The 14378-nt window shown below is 42.2% G+C and overlaps 1 long non-coding RNA gene across 1 annotated transcript; it reads left to right on the top strand.

Moving 5' to 3' along the window:
• The first annotated feature begins 3902 nt into the window (after nt 1-3902).
• LOC146496786 (uncharacterized) lies at nt 3903-11121 on the top strand. Its single transcript, XR_014871339.1, has 2 exons — nt 3903-4771; nt 4805-11121. It is a non-coding gene; the product is annotated as an uncharacterized LOC146496786 (long non-coding RNA).
• The last annotated feature ends 3257 nt before the right edge of the window (nt 11122-14378 follow it).

The raw sequence follows: 14378 nt of genomic DNA, 5'->3' as shown, positions 1-14378 counted from the left end.
TAGCAGAACCCCGTTTGAGACTGGATGGCTTCAAACATTGTGTGACCTCCGTAAAGGTCTCCTTAAAATTTAGACTGTAGGGAACAGAAGTAAAACTCTGGAGTTTCAAGTTGAACATTAGAAACTGTTTTTTCTTGTGATCTCTCTAGAACTGCGTGTGGGTGTTCCCACTGAGTCCACTGTCAGTGGACGTCAGAGCCCTCGTGCTTTCAATAAAACTGGAATCCCACCTCGACCATGTGCAGCATGCTGTCTCTAACTAAAGTAACAAATGACCACATGTTGAAACAGAGAATTTTATTGTAAATAAGCAGGTTGGCACTAAGCTTGCATATTCTATCAAACAGGTCTGTTTTATACTAAAAAATAAAAACAAAACAATAATTAGTTGTTTGAAGCCTAAATCCAAAGGTACCAAAGACAACAGAGGCTCATTCTGGAAAGTCTAAAGTACAGAGGCACATGTGAACTTCAGGCCCTCATGTGACATCAGATTCGTTGCTGAAAATTCTTCTACATGGGCTGAGGAACACATTTGAAAACCACTGGATCAATGTCACCTCTGAGTTCAAACTACATAGAAAATTTCAAATGTTTTTTTCTTTGCATGTGTCCTCGCTTTAAAAAAGAGAGATGACATTTATCCTGTCTTCAGAAGTCCCTGAAGAATGTCTCTACATCATCATGTGATGTGAGTGGAGCCCTCTGGTCTGCCACCACACATGCCCGCCCCGTCGGGCAGGCAGTGGTGCACGGGGCCCGGAAGAGAAGAGCATGGAGTAATAGGATTGTTGGACAGTTTGACTTCACTGATATTTTTAACGAGTAACAAATTAAACTGGGGACATTTGGACTGAGAGGATTCAATATCAAGCCAGATCGAGGTAGTCACATCTAAGATGAATAGCAAATTGGTAAAGTCGCAGATTGGGTAAATCAACACCGCCATCTCAACTGGAGTGTGGCCATTTTAAGTCTGGGCCTTCTTTTGCTCCATATAAAAGCACTTAACCAACCCTCCAAAACCTCAATAACCTTGTTAGATAACAAGATGGGGATCATTTGCAGATGATATAGCAGTCTGGACACAATATTCATTTTGATCAGGGCCACTCTGCCGAGCCATGAAATGGGGAGTGCCCAGCGCTCCAGATCAGCCTTAATTGAATTGAAAAGAGGGACAAAGTTGAGCTTGAACAGCTGATGATAAGAGGGAGAAACCCTTATATAAAAACCCAGTAGGAGACCACAAAATGGAAAGGGAACAGTTGTAACCGGAACTGTCAACAATGAACCCAGGGGCATGGCCTCTGACTTGGCAAAGTTAATCTTATAGCCTGAAAATGCACCGAAAGATGAAATTACGGGGGAGGGAGGTTTCAGGTCGGGATAAGAGCACCAACACATCATCTGCATATAAAGAGATTTTATGTATCTTCTCTTTAACACAAATACCAGAAATTAAAACATCCTGTCTTATGGTCTGGTTCAGCGGTTCTATTAAAGAGTAGAGGACCAAGAGGATCGCCCTGCCTATTTCCACGGTGGAGAGCAAAATTGCTGGAGCGCATCCCGTTAGTTATAACTGCTGCAACTGGGGAGTTATAGAGAACTTTCACCCAATTTACAACAATTTCACCCAATCCAAATTCCTCTAAGGCAAAAAATAGATACAACCATTCAACGTGATCAAATGATTTTCTGCATCAAGAGAGAGTACAAGGAATGGCTCATCAGAATTTTGTGAAAGATGAATAACATTAAGAAGTCTCCTCATGTTATCAGAGGAGTTGTGCCTTTAACAAAAACTGTTTGGTCCTCATTAATTATATAGGGGAGTACCTTCTCGAGTCGTAGGGCTAATATCTTAGAGAGTAACTTCAAGTCTGAATTCAGCAAGGCAATGGGCGTACATGAAGTACATTTATCAGGGGGTTTACCTTTTTTAAGAATAACAGAAATATTGGCCTCCCTGAGGGACTGGGGCAGGATGCCATTTAAAAAGTGGATCCAGAAGGACTGTCTGAAACTAAAACGCACAGCTAAATCCATCCCTACCTGGAGCTTTACCTGATGGCATGGCGTTCAAGGCAAACAGGGCTTCTTCTCTTGTAATGGCAAGAGAATCGGCCCTTCTTTTTACAAGGTTGGCAAGATATCTACCCGGTTTGTCGCCAAATTTGTACATCCTCTGCTTGTCAAATTTAGGAGTATGCTCAGAATTCTGGATCATAAAAGTATTTAGAGCTGTGCAAGTGGCAGCGAGGTCCTCAAGTAAATATGGCGTAGGAGATGCAATATGAAATTTCTCCAGCTCGGTCAGCTTGGTTTTGAGGGCTAAATATTGCTCATTTGTCGCTTCCTAAAGGCCACAAAACAGATGATCAGACCCTGGGAAAAGGCTTTACACGTTTCCAGAGGATAGAAGGGTTGTCTAAGGAGGGGGAGCTGATTGAGATCCTGAATTACGAATTAGAATGTGAAATAAACTTCTTGTCTCTAAGCAGGGACGAGCAAAATCTCCAGCATCCAGACAGAACCCTAACATCTGGCAGGGAATAAGATAAATACAGGGGAGCGTGGTCCGATAAGATAATGTTACCAATCTCACATGAGAGAGACTGGGGGATTTTGGAAGCGGGGATGAACCAATAGTCAGTTCTGGTGTAACATTTTTATTGGGGCAGGGAGAAAAATGTAAATCCTAAGTCGGTAGGGTGTCGCTGCCTCCAAACATGACAGAAACTGAAGTCAGAGCATAACAAAGTGAGCATTCTGGCCTGGCTCGAGGGAGGGGAACTACTAGACGGCCGCTTATCCAGCACAGGATCAATGTGAAAGTTAAAGTCCCCGCCCATGTTTGCAGATGCAAGACCGGCAAACGTGGCAAAAGAAGAGGCAAGAAAGCTAGGGGAGTAGCCAGGTGGACAGTACAGATTCACAAATGTCACTTCTTTTCCCAGAAGTGTACCATTAACTATTATATAGCGACCATGGTCATTTTTGACACAGTTGAGACACTGGAATGCAAGCTTTTTGCTAACGAGGATCGCTACGCCCCTAATAAAGGAAGAATAGGAAGTTGCAAACACCTGTCCAACCCAGCCCCTCTTAAGTTTGATGTTGTCCTTATCCTGTAAATGAGTCTCATGGAGAAACACCAAAGAAACCTCCACCCTTTTCCAAAAAGGAAAGCACAGCTAGTCTTTTGGTGGGTTTCTGCAGACCTTGAACGTTCCACGAACATAACTTAATAGTACCAGAAACTGAAGTACTAATCATGTACCCCACACACAGATGTAAAATGAATGTTCAAGTAACTTCAGCTCCCCAGATATAAATGGCAAAATCAAACAGGAGGAGAGGATGCAACAAAAAGAGAGAAAGGTAATGGTGCCTACAATAGCCGAGTATGAGAAAAAAGAGCATGTAAAACCTGAGCTGCAAACACAAAATACAACAAGAAAGAAAGAATAATACGGTTGAGGGTCTTTTCCCAGTTAAACGGGGACCAAGCAAACAACTAACCCTGAAGCCCACAGCAGAGAGCAAACTAGTCATAACAACACCACGAATATGAAACAAAACAAAAACTTAGGCTCATCATGCTGGAGCTAGACATTCCAAGTGAAGAGCACCTGTTCATAAACCGAGCGCCCAAGCCACATGGCTGATTCGGCATGCAGGGAACAGTCAGAACGAAACCAGGACCCAGATGCAGTCAAGGATTCAGTCAATGATGCAGTAATAACGGGTGGAGGAAGAAGCAAGCGACAGGGGATTCAATCAGGTTGGGAAGCCAGGAAATCCTGCACCTGCCCAGGGGTGCAGAATCTCCTCCTCAAACCGTTGTGTGTCACCTGGAGTGACAGGTGAAAGAAATGCCGGAAAGAACATGGCATACTGTATCCCCTGTCGGATTATGATATTATTTTATGCCATGTTAGACCCCTAATTAAAGATTGTGAATTATTATGTAGTTTTAGTTTGCATTATGCTCCTGAATTAGAAGAAGGTGATAACTATTACATTTGGTAAACTGATCTGCATTACATTAGACTGCTGATTTATTGTGAATGGATGATATTGTTTTATGATGCATTATACTGCTGAGTTATAAGAAATATTGTTCACAGAAAGTCATCACCTTATTTGTCTGATTAGAAGAGAACAGAGCATACTGCCCCATCTCAGCAGGAGCAGATAAACAGGGAGCCAAGGTCGTAGCTTAGGCGCTGTGTGAGAGAAAGAATGTGAATGTTTAGGCTTTTATGATTAGGTGGGGGCCACTAGAGGCTATAAGAGTTTGATCAAGGCTCCACCATTTTGAGATCTGATGCTGTCTGCTGTATGGTGTCCATCTCCCACGCGTGTGTTCATTAAATCATCGTTTGACTTGACCCGGCCGGACCAGTGTGGTTATTTTGGTTTTCCTCTTGTATCCATCCCCAATATTTGAATCCGTAACAGTTTTGGGGGCTCGTCCTGTGGTATTGGGGTGGAAGTTTTGGAGGCTTGGACGGTCCGAGGTGGTCAGACGGGCAGACATTATCCGGCAATCGAACTGAGTGGACAGGCGCCTTTATAAAAGAGGTAGGCACAGGCCTGTTGATTTTATCCGAAGTGTGCTGAATTGGACGATGAAATTAAATGTCTATTCAGTAAAAGTTGCCGGTGGGTGTCTGTTTTGATTTTGAAGAAAAATCTCATGAGTGTTGAAATTTGAAGTAAGGTTACAAGTAAAAATACTGAGTTAGAGTCTCAGGTAAAGGTAATAATACTGGGTTAGAGTCCCGAGGTAAAGGAAAATAATACTGAGTTAGAGTCTCAGGTAGTTGGATAGGGAATTGGTCATTTTGTGAGTCAGAGTCTCCATTAGTCTAAAGATTGCATCTGTGTTGGTCATTTTGCGAGTTAGAGTCTCCATTGTCCATAACGTTGCATCTGCATCAGTCATACTCTTGTTTTTGGGTGTTGTCTGTTGTTTAAAAGTATTATAAATTTTGTTAGAACGGTGGTTAGAGTCCACTAGGAGGCGCAGTGCTCAGAGGTAACGCTTGCCAAGGTCAGGGACGCCTAGGCCTTGTCCTCTTTGAGGGATAGTCAGTTGGTCACTGTGGAACTTGGGGCACTCCAGAATAACTAGTGGTTGCACCACTTACCGTGTTGAACGGTATCTGCGCTTTTTTGGGCACTGTAAATTGAGTTAGGGATTTTAGAGATGAGGCCAGATACAGTTAGAGTCTGATACTGGTTAATTGATTACAAAAAAGTTGGACTTTCTTCGGTTGGACCCGTTATCTTAAATTTGTCAAAATTGTGTAGGCGCTAAAACTTTCAGGCCTGAGAGTGATTGTAAATATAAGACGTCTTTGTAATATAATAGAGAGTTGAGTGTGAAACGAGGCTGTGTGTGACGACAGCGCGCTGCAGCGCTGCGAGCTATTTTTAGATAGTGTGTGAACATGCAAATGAGGTGGCTGCTGTGAAGCCCACAGAGGACTTCCTGTTTAGCGTGTTATTGAGTTTTATAAGTATGATTTGCAAACAATGAAACATGCCTGTAATTAAAACGCTGATTTTGCTGATTAAAACATTACAAATAAAGTTTTAAATCACTACGGTGAATGTTTAATGTTTGGCTGGGTTTTGATATGGGAGAGACGGCTTTGCAGCTGCTGGGGGTAAGAGACCGGAAACTTGCATGCCCATAAAAGGCAACTGCCTGACTGTGTGAACTATGCACCAAGAGAGAGAGTAAAATCTAGGCAGATGAAGCGAAGGAATGTTTTCAGAAAAGAAAGAGTAAGTGGATGTTTTAGTCTCTTAATACAGGTGGATTTCTCTCAACCTGGAAACCTGAGTACAGCAGCAAAAGGATAGATTAATAAAATTGGGACGACACACAGGCCAAGCTCTGGCTCAAAATTTTACAGCTTGACCTCTCACTTTGTCCCCACCCGAAAAAGAAGCTTAAAGGACATCTTCTCCTCCAGTTATCGGTTACCATCACTGGAAATTTTCAGGCAAGTTTTTCACTGAATTGTTTTTGGCACCATGTGTCCCTGAATCTCACAAGCAAGCTCTAATTCCTGGCTGAAGACATGGAATGCTGTTATTTAAGGTGGGAAATCAAAATTTGGGAAACAAAATTAAAAACATACACAACTAGAGAAATTTCTTGTTTGAGAAAAAAGTTAAAATAACCCACCCACAAACGCACATACACGCAATGAAGAAACAGCTTACATTCATGAACACGTGAAGATTTTCCAGCAAGGTTAAAGCAGCAAAACTTAACATACACCTGATGTTAAATGATAAAGTCTATCCACTACTAACAAATAAACTCTCTGGGTTGCAGGACAACAACTTGACTTCAAAAAGACAGACACTGGTAAATCACAAACCAGTGATGAAACAACAAATTTAGTGGTTAAAAGAGTCAAATTGTGACATGTTTTCCTGTGATTGATTAATACAAGAGATTACTGAATTAAATAAAATTCCTTTTTTGAATTATTAAACATGATCTTAAGAATTTTAACATGTACCTGTGTTGTCCTGTCAACTTGGTGGGTTAGGAGTTGATTATATAGTGAGAAAAAACAAAAAAAGGGGGGGAGAAGGCTGACACAGGGCCTGGCCCCTCTCTGAATAACACAGCCAAAACAACATCATTTTCCTGTTCGTCTGTTTTTGTTTTGTTTTTGTTTTTTCTCTTTATGCTTAATTACAGGCTGCTTTGTCGGCCCGGAAAGCCGAGGCTGACCTTGACTCCTGCTCTCCCCTCTACCATCTTTGCTCTCCCTTCTACCATCTTTGATGTGACCCTGACCAAATGCTACAGCAGCTGGACTCACAACAACAGCCTGAGAATGTCAACAGTGCTGCAGGAAAGAGATCTCATGCAGCGGAGACGGAGAACGTTAAATCCAAGGCCCGTTTCACTACACGGGGAGATTTCCAGACGGCTTCAGCTGACAGAGCTGTGACGAGATGCCTACTAAGCCCGGATGAAAAGTGAGGCCGAGCAAAAGAATGCTGACCTTAACAACTCTGCATTAAAACTGTGCAGGACAGTGATGGACCAACACGGATGATCGGGCAGCAAAAAGGGCGTGCCAGAGACACGAGGAGTAACTGAGGTCAGGAGGCACCTCAGATTGGACAAAAGCAGCAGAAGAACATAAGCTGAAGGCACAGGTGTCGGGGCTCAGCCAGGAGCTGACCTCTGAGAAGAGCTGGACAGCAGGGCTGCAGAAGGCCGTGGAGCAAAGCAAGGAAAACATCAATAAACTTCAATCTGACGTGTACGGAAAAGACTCTGAGGTTTCTGCCCTCAGTGAGAGCTCGAGACAACAGAGCAGAAACTGAGCATGGCTCAGGAGGAGCTGGCTGCTAATCGAACCCATCAGTCAGGCTTAGAGTCCCAGATACAAGACTTGAAATCAGGCCGGAGCTTGCTGGAGCAGGAGGTTGCCAAACCTGACGAGAAGCTCCAACAGCAGGAGCAAACCCTGAAGGACCTACAGAAGCAAAAAGGGTCAAGTTAAGGAGGAGCTGGACAAGGAGAAGATGCAGGACACTGGAGAAAAGGACTGCCTCAATTGGGGCCAGAACCAGTATGGAGAGAACTTTGGGCAGCAGCACCAATGGACGCAAACGGACTGAAAAGGAGGAGAGCAGGACCCCAGAGCACGCTTCAGGCCGTGGTTTACCCAGAACACCAGAACAGGAAAGTGATGAACACAAACAAACACACACACAAACACACACATTTACATACACTGACTCAGAATCAAGAGAAACACACATATGAACACATATGCACTCGTTGATTGACTGAGAAATGACACACATACACGCACACAAATCGAAATGCTGATTCAATTCACGGAGAAGTGATCCACACACACACACACACACACACACACACACATACACATGTTTGTGCAATGAAGAGTGACACACACACGCTGATGCAATGAAGAATGCTTTACTAACAAATGCTATGCTGATACGCAAAATGCTGCACACAAACGTCCAAATACAGAATTTGTTACAACAACAAGAAGCCATTGATTGTTAATTGGTTAAATGCATTTCATGTCACCCAGAGGGCATTTGTGTAGATTTAGGGGACAGGGTCTAAAGCAGTTTGGTTATGAAAACAATGTCTGTGAGTGATGTCTGTTTATGGCTCAAGGCCTCGACTGAATTGTTTACTGTGCTTCACACAGCCTGATAAGGAGCAGTGGTACAGAGTGAAAATGATGAATTAACGGTGTGAACCTTATTTCGGAGCACCACACTTTTTGTGATTGAGATTTAATTGAAGGAGGAACATACTGGAAAAAAATAAATAAATAAAAAAAAGAAAGAAAAAAAAAAGAAAAAGGGGGCCAGCCCTTGGATTTACGTAAGCATCCCACGTGTATTTAATACAATCGCCTCAGGCTCTAAAGATCTGTACAAAATTCAACAGGAAATCATAGCTTCCCTGTATTTCCTACATTGTTGGCATGCTGGTGAGTGCTGTTGTTCCACAGTAAGAAGGTCCTGGGTGCAAGTCCACAGTCTGGCTAGTTTGCAGTGGTTTCTCTCTGGGTATTCTGGTTTCCTGCCACAGTGAAAAGTCATGCAGCTGTTAGAGCTAGGTTAATTGATGATTCTAAATTATCCGTGAATGTAAGTGTAAATGGTTGTTTGTTTCTAGGTGATAGACTGGTGACCTGTTCGGGGTGCACCCTGTCTAATAATGTATCACTTTAGAGTTATTTCCCAGCCCTCGTGCAATCAGGATAAAGATAGGAGGATGGTAGTTGTTGTAGACCCATTCAATTTTTATGGTAACCAGAATTTAGACTTTGTTGAACCGTAGGCAATATGAAGACAACATGTAGTATTTAAGGGACCAAGTAGAATTTGGATAAAAGTTATTGAATAGTGTTGAAATAAAATGACAGAATTGTGAAGGATTAAAATATTCCAGGAGCTCAACTTACTCCATCTGAACATGTCTTAATCGTGTTTTATGAACTCAAAATGCACAGGTTTACTGAATATGAAAAGGTTGTGTTGATTTAACTCAGTTGTTTAAGTTTCTATCAAAGTGAAACATTTGTGTGCAACTAGTGTCCACTATTGAATCAAATAAGTCCAACACGTTTTTGTCAGTGCAAAAGAAGTTACGGTACCTGTATTCCTACACAATATTGTCCCGGGACAGAGAAAAACTTTATGTTGAAGTTTTGGTTGATTTTGGGTTTTGCTTAACACTAGGTTGATTTTATCAGTGAGGTTTGGATTGTTTTCTTTCTCTAAGAGAGAGAGATGGTTTTATGCTTGGACATGTTTCCAATGGGCCCCAGTATTTGTTATTATATGAGTATTTTATTGGTTACGTTTGTTTTTGCTTTTGTTACAGTGCACTGAAATAAGAACATCTGAGAGGAGTGATCCACCGGTGGTGATATTTTGGTATTTTGTGAGTTCCTGATTTAACAAATCAGCTCTTTAATCCAGGCCTGAGAGATTGAACTTTAAAGCGCTATAAAACATTCTTACTGAAAACAGTTGCAAAGTATTTTTCTCCATGATTATAATGGGCTCTGGAGAAATTCACTTATATGGGACATTGATCACATGAGAAGTCCTGAGCCTAAAAGGATTGCAGCGAGTCAATCCAGTCCAAAAAACAAGGAACTGTTTTTCCTTTAAAATGATGACGTCATCTTGCTGGTGATGGAGCCTCGAATAGGTTGCGTGTGAGACTCCATTATCAGCAATATCTGGTATGAATGTGTGTGAATGTATGCATGTGACTGGACTGTGATGGACTGACGACTAAAAGTTTAAACTGACTTGATACTGAGACAAAAACGGTACCGACTTTAGGATTAGTAAATGTCCACAAACAATTCACCCAGCCTGTAAAAGAAGGGTGGATGTTTTGTCTTGCTTTGTTTTGTTTTTGCAGGAGTAGAAGGAGGACAGAGACTAAAGGGGGAGGCTGTAGCTTCACATGAGTGTGAACTGCAGACTTTACCCTTTGGTTGCTAATTTTGAGCTACTGATGTTTCCATTAAGAAAATTGTGTTTTATTAGCTGTGTTTCGATTAATGCAGCACATTATATTGTTGGGAATGTTAAATGCTAAAGTGAAGAGAAGCTTTGATTTCATTCAAGACTGAACATGTTATTATTAACCATAGCAGGCCACTGTAAAAAAAAGCCAATTAATTTTGATAGAGAAAAGCAAAAAAAACCCTCTATTGATGTCTATGAATAACAGGGGAACGATAGACTTGTCACATTCAAAATAGAGATATGTAATGACAAACACTGGTCCACGTCATTTAGGTTCTCCATTGAAATAGTCAATAATTTAGAAAAGTAAGATAGAACCGACAGGGGCATGTGCTGAGATGTGGTGCTGCACAAGAACAAGAGCAAAATAAAGAAAAATTATTGTGGTTAGCTTTGATAAATTCAAATTAAAATGTACCATTACACTCAGAGGATCAATATGAAATTCAATATATGCTAATTTTGTATGAAGTACATGACTGATAACTGTTCTGTCCTGAGCTTTTGTTTTTACAGCGCCCACTTGACCACACCAACAGTTTCTCGCCACCAAAAGGGGGTACTTGCAAAGAATAGGGAGGAATATCATCAGAAGTGGGAAAGGTAAGCCCCGATGGGGGTGATAACATCATTAATTTCACGTATGGTCAAATTCTTAAAACTTGACCCCAAACATGAAGAATTCTTCAAACATTTAGAGACAGAGTGGAGTTCTAGATAAACATAATGTAGCAAACCACATAAGGATGGAGCGTTGGAATCAATAAGATGGTGAAATAACACGCAGGAAAAATGTTGACCATGTTGATTATGTTTATTCCAGTGTGCAGGGATTGGCTAATCTGACCAGGAAATGTTATAAATGGATTGTCGGAACAATCAGCGTTAAAGTCACCTTTGACAGTCCAGACTGAGATGGCGTTGGACATCTTCAGGGCGGAAAAGGGTTGGTGTGACCAAGGTGTGGTTTGGCTTGTTGTATGTATATTTCATAATGATACAGCTCTGGATGGACCAGTTACCAGGGCATGGAAGGAGGACAGACTCATTAAATGAGGAGAAGGAATTTTCTGGGATTGGAGATCCTGTGGGTGAGTGGTTGACTAAAAGCATGCATAAAATAAAAGCTATTTTTTGTTATTGATTGGTAATAGATTGATAATTGGCCACATTTATAGTTGTATTGACTTGTTGTGGACGTAGTCTACTTCAGGTTTAAGCACTCTAATTAACAGATTGAAAATAGTGACATTAAAGGAAGAATATGCAGCACCACCCTGTAAAATGCCAGTGCCGGTGGGGCTCAGTGATGAATCAGGTGAGCTTCATGGCTGAATCAAAACATAGATGCCCCTGCTGTGGTCAGTAAGGGATAAAAAGGGTGTGTTTTACTGTTATTGTAGCATCAGCATTATTGCTACATCAGAATCATATAACGAGCATTGCATTGAACATTTATTGAAGCTATTGACATATTAACATTTGTATTACAGTGATTGTTATAACCCCATGTTAATGTTATATTTACAGGTGTCAAAAGTAGTCAACAAGCTCATGTTGAAGTGAAGTTCATATTAATACCGGTTTTGTTTGTAGACGATTGTGAAGACGCAGGCTCTGGGCGGAGCCCGGAGTTGAACAGATCTAAACATGACAATTAAATTGATTTCATTCCCTAACACAGGATAACAAGACTGGAGCAACGACACTGGATAGGAGAAAGTCTGATACTTTCTGAGATATGAGGTCACTAACCTTTTCTTTTAATTTTCTAGCTTCGTTGAATTGACACATGTTAGAATTAGAAATGGCTGCTTTGTCTTTGATGTCTTTTATTAGAATGAGTGGTTTTAATCATTTTTATACATATCTTGCAAATGTGCTTATAATGAGTTGGCACTCGGTCTTTTGAAGGTCATAAGCTTCGTTCGGCGATAGTCCGGACTGATAAAGTGTAGGAAATGCCAGTGCAGTGGGCTAAATGCAAACACGCTTACACACACATACACTAAATTAGGATAAGTCCTTGGGACATTCTGAATGTTCTAAACCAATTCTGAACCACCAAAAGATCAGTAGACAGCAACATTAGATTGTTAGAGCTAGGAAGAGAGGTGTTTTGGTTTTCTGTCTCTTACAGAGAAAGGAACAGACACCAGACGAGGTCACAGATATACGAGGATCCTTCGCAGCAGAGACAGACACGGTGACTGCGGAAACATCAACTGGGTTCAAGTGTCATGGCATTTTGGGCTCCAGTTAGTCACCTCAAAAGGATGGATCCCATAAACACAGCAATAACCATGAAGGGGTTGACGGAAATCCAGGAACACCACACCAACGACGTTCGAGAGGCTGTTGGTCATAAGGAGAACACCTTTCTGTTCCTTTTCCTGGGGAACACAGCTGTGATCCCAGAATACACAGATCATTGTTTGAAATCGGGGCAGAATAATCCCCTGATCTGTGCAACGACTGAAGGGTTGTCTAACCCCTGAGGTTGAAGGAAACAAGAGCAGAGGATCACCCGACTGGAAGACACTGGTGCCTACAGCCATAAAATAAAGGTTAAAAGCTCCTCGGACAGAGGTTCTAGTCTGAGTACATTTGGAGGGTATAAGGTAGCACCGAAATAAAGCTGTGGGAGAACTGGGGAGTGATGGGAGTATCATCTGTACCTGCTGTTGTTGTTGTAATAAAAGTTTTTCTTGCATCTGAACTGCGCAAACATAGAGGTCATCTCACATATGGTTCACCCAACAGGGGGACAAAGGGCCTCAGGGGTAAGGAGAAATGAACCCGGCAACACTGGATTGCAGGGTGTAAGTGAGCTCTTTAAGTCTAAAGAGCTCATCAGGGGGAATTGTCAGATTATGATATTACTTTATGCCATGTTAGACCCCTAATTAAAGATTGTGAATTATTATGTAGTTTTAGTTTGCATTATTCTCCTGAATTAGAAGAAGGTGATAACTATTACATTTGGTAAACTGATCTGCATTACATTAGACTGTTGATTTATTGTGAATGGATGATATTGTTTTATGATGCATTATACTGCTGAGTTATAAGAAATATTGTTCACAGAAAGTCATCACCTTATTTGTCTGATTAGAAGAGAACAGAGCATACTGCCCCATCTCATCAGGAGCAGATAAACAGGGAGCCAAGGTTGTAGCTTAGGCGCTGTGTGAGAGAAAGAATGTGAATGTTTAGGCTTTTATGATTAGGTGGGGGCCACTAGAGGCTATAAGAGTTTGATCAAGGCTCCACCATTTTGAGATCTGATGCTGTCTGCTGTATGGTGTCCATCTCCCACGCGTGTGTTCATTAAATCATCGTTTGACTTGACCCGGCCGGACCAGTGTGGTTATTTTGGTTTTCCTCTTGTATCCATCCCCAATATTTGAATCCGTAACACCCCCACTCCCGTAGAAGCAGCTTTACTGCGTCTTAGGCCTTTCGCTTCTTCAGCACCACCGTGGAGAAGTCGTTGTAGAATGACACCGTTGAGCTGTTAAGCTTGAGGCATGTTATGGTTTGGGGCGCGGATGGCTTGGGGATAGAAGCTTCTCTTGAGTCTCTCTGTCCTTGCCTGGATGATGCGGAACCTTCTGCCAGATTGCAGAAGTTGGAACAGTTTGTTGCCAGGTTGGGACGGGTCCTTCAGTATCTGCGCTGCTCTAGTCCGGCATCTCCTGGTGTAGGTGTCCTGAAGTGGCAGGGGAGAGCAATCCTGCAGCAGTGTTCTGCAGTACGGATCACTCTCTGAAGAGCTTTTTGATCCTTAACACAGCTGTTCCCAAACCAGGATGTGATGTTCTGTGTGAGGATGCTCTCCACAGCATCTGTATAGAAAGTCCTGAGGATCCCTGGCGAGACCCTGAACTTCCTCAGTTGACATAGGTGGTACAGGCGCTGCCTAGCCTTTTTGGTCTGGACCTGAATGTGGGCAGACCATGTCAGGTCTGAGGAGATGTGGAGATGCCGCCCAACACCACTGTGTCGTCAGCAAACTTCACAATGGTGTTGAAGCCATGAGTGGCCACACAGTCTGAACTGTAGAGGGAGTAGAGCAGTGGCGAGAGGACACACCACTGTGGTGCTCCTGTGTTGATGGTGTTGCTGTTAGAGACGCATCTACCCACCCTCACCACCTGAGCCAGTGAGGAAGTCCAACACCCATGCACACAGACGGCTGTTGAGTCCCAGATCCCTCAGCTTTGTGAACAGTCTGCTGGGCACTATTGTGTTAAACACTGAACTGTAATCAACAAACAACATTC

The sequence above is a fragment of the Neolamprologus multifasciatus genome, chromosome 19 (assembly GCF_963576455.1).
Source record: "Neolamprologus multifasciatus chromosome 19, fNeoMul1.2, whole genome shotgun sequence".
In the NCBI taxonomy this organism is placed as follows: domain Eukaryota; kingdom Metazoa; phylum Chordata; class Actinopteri; order Cichliformes; family Cichlidae; genus Neolamprologus; species Neolamprologus multifasciatus.
Note: the sequence above shows the minus strand (reverse complement) of the source record. Positions and strands in the feature narration are given on the sequence as shown.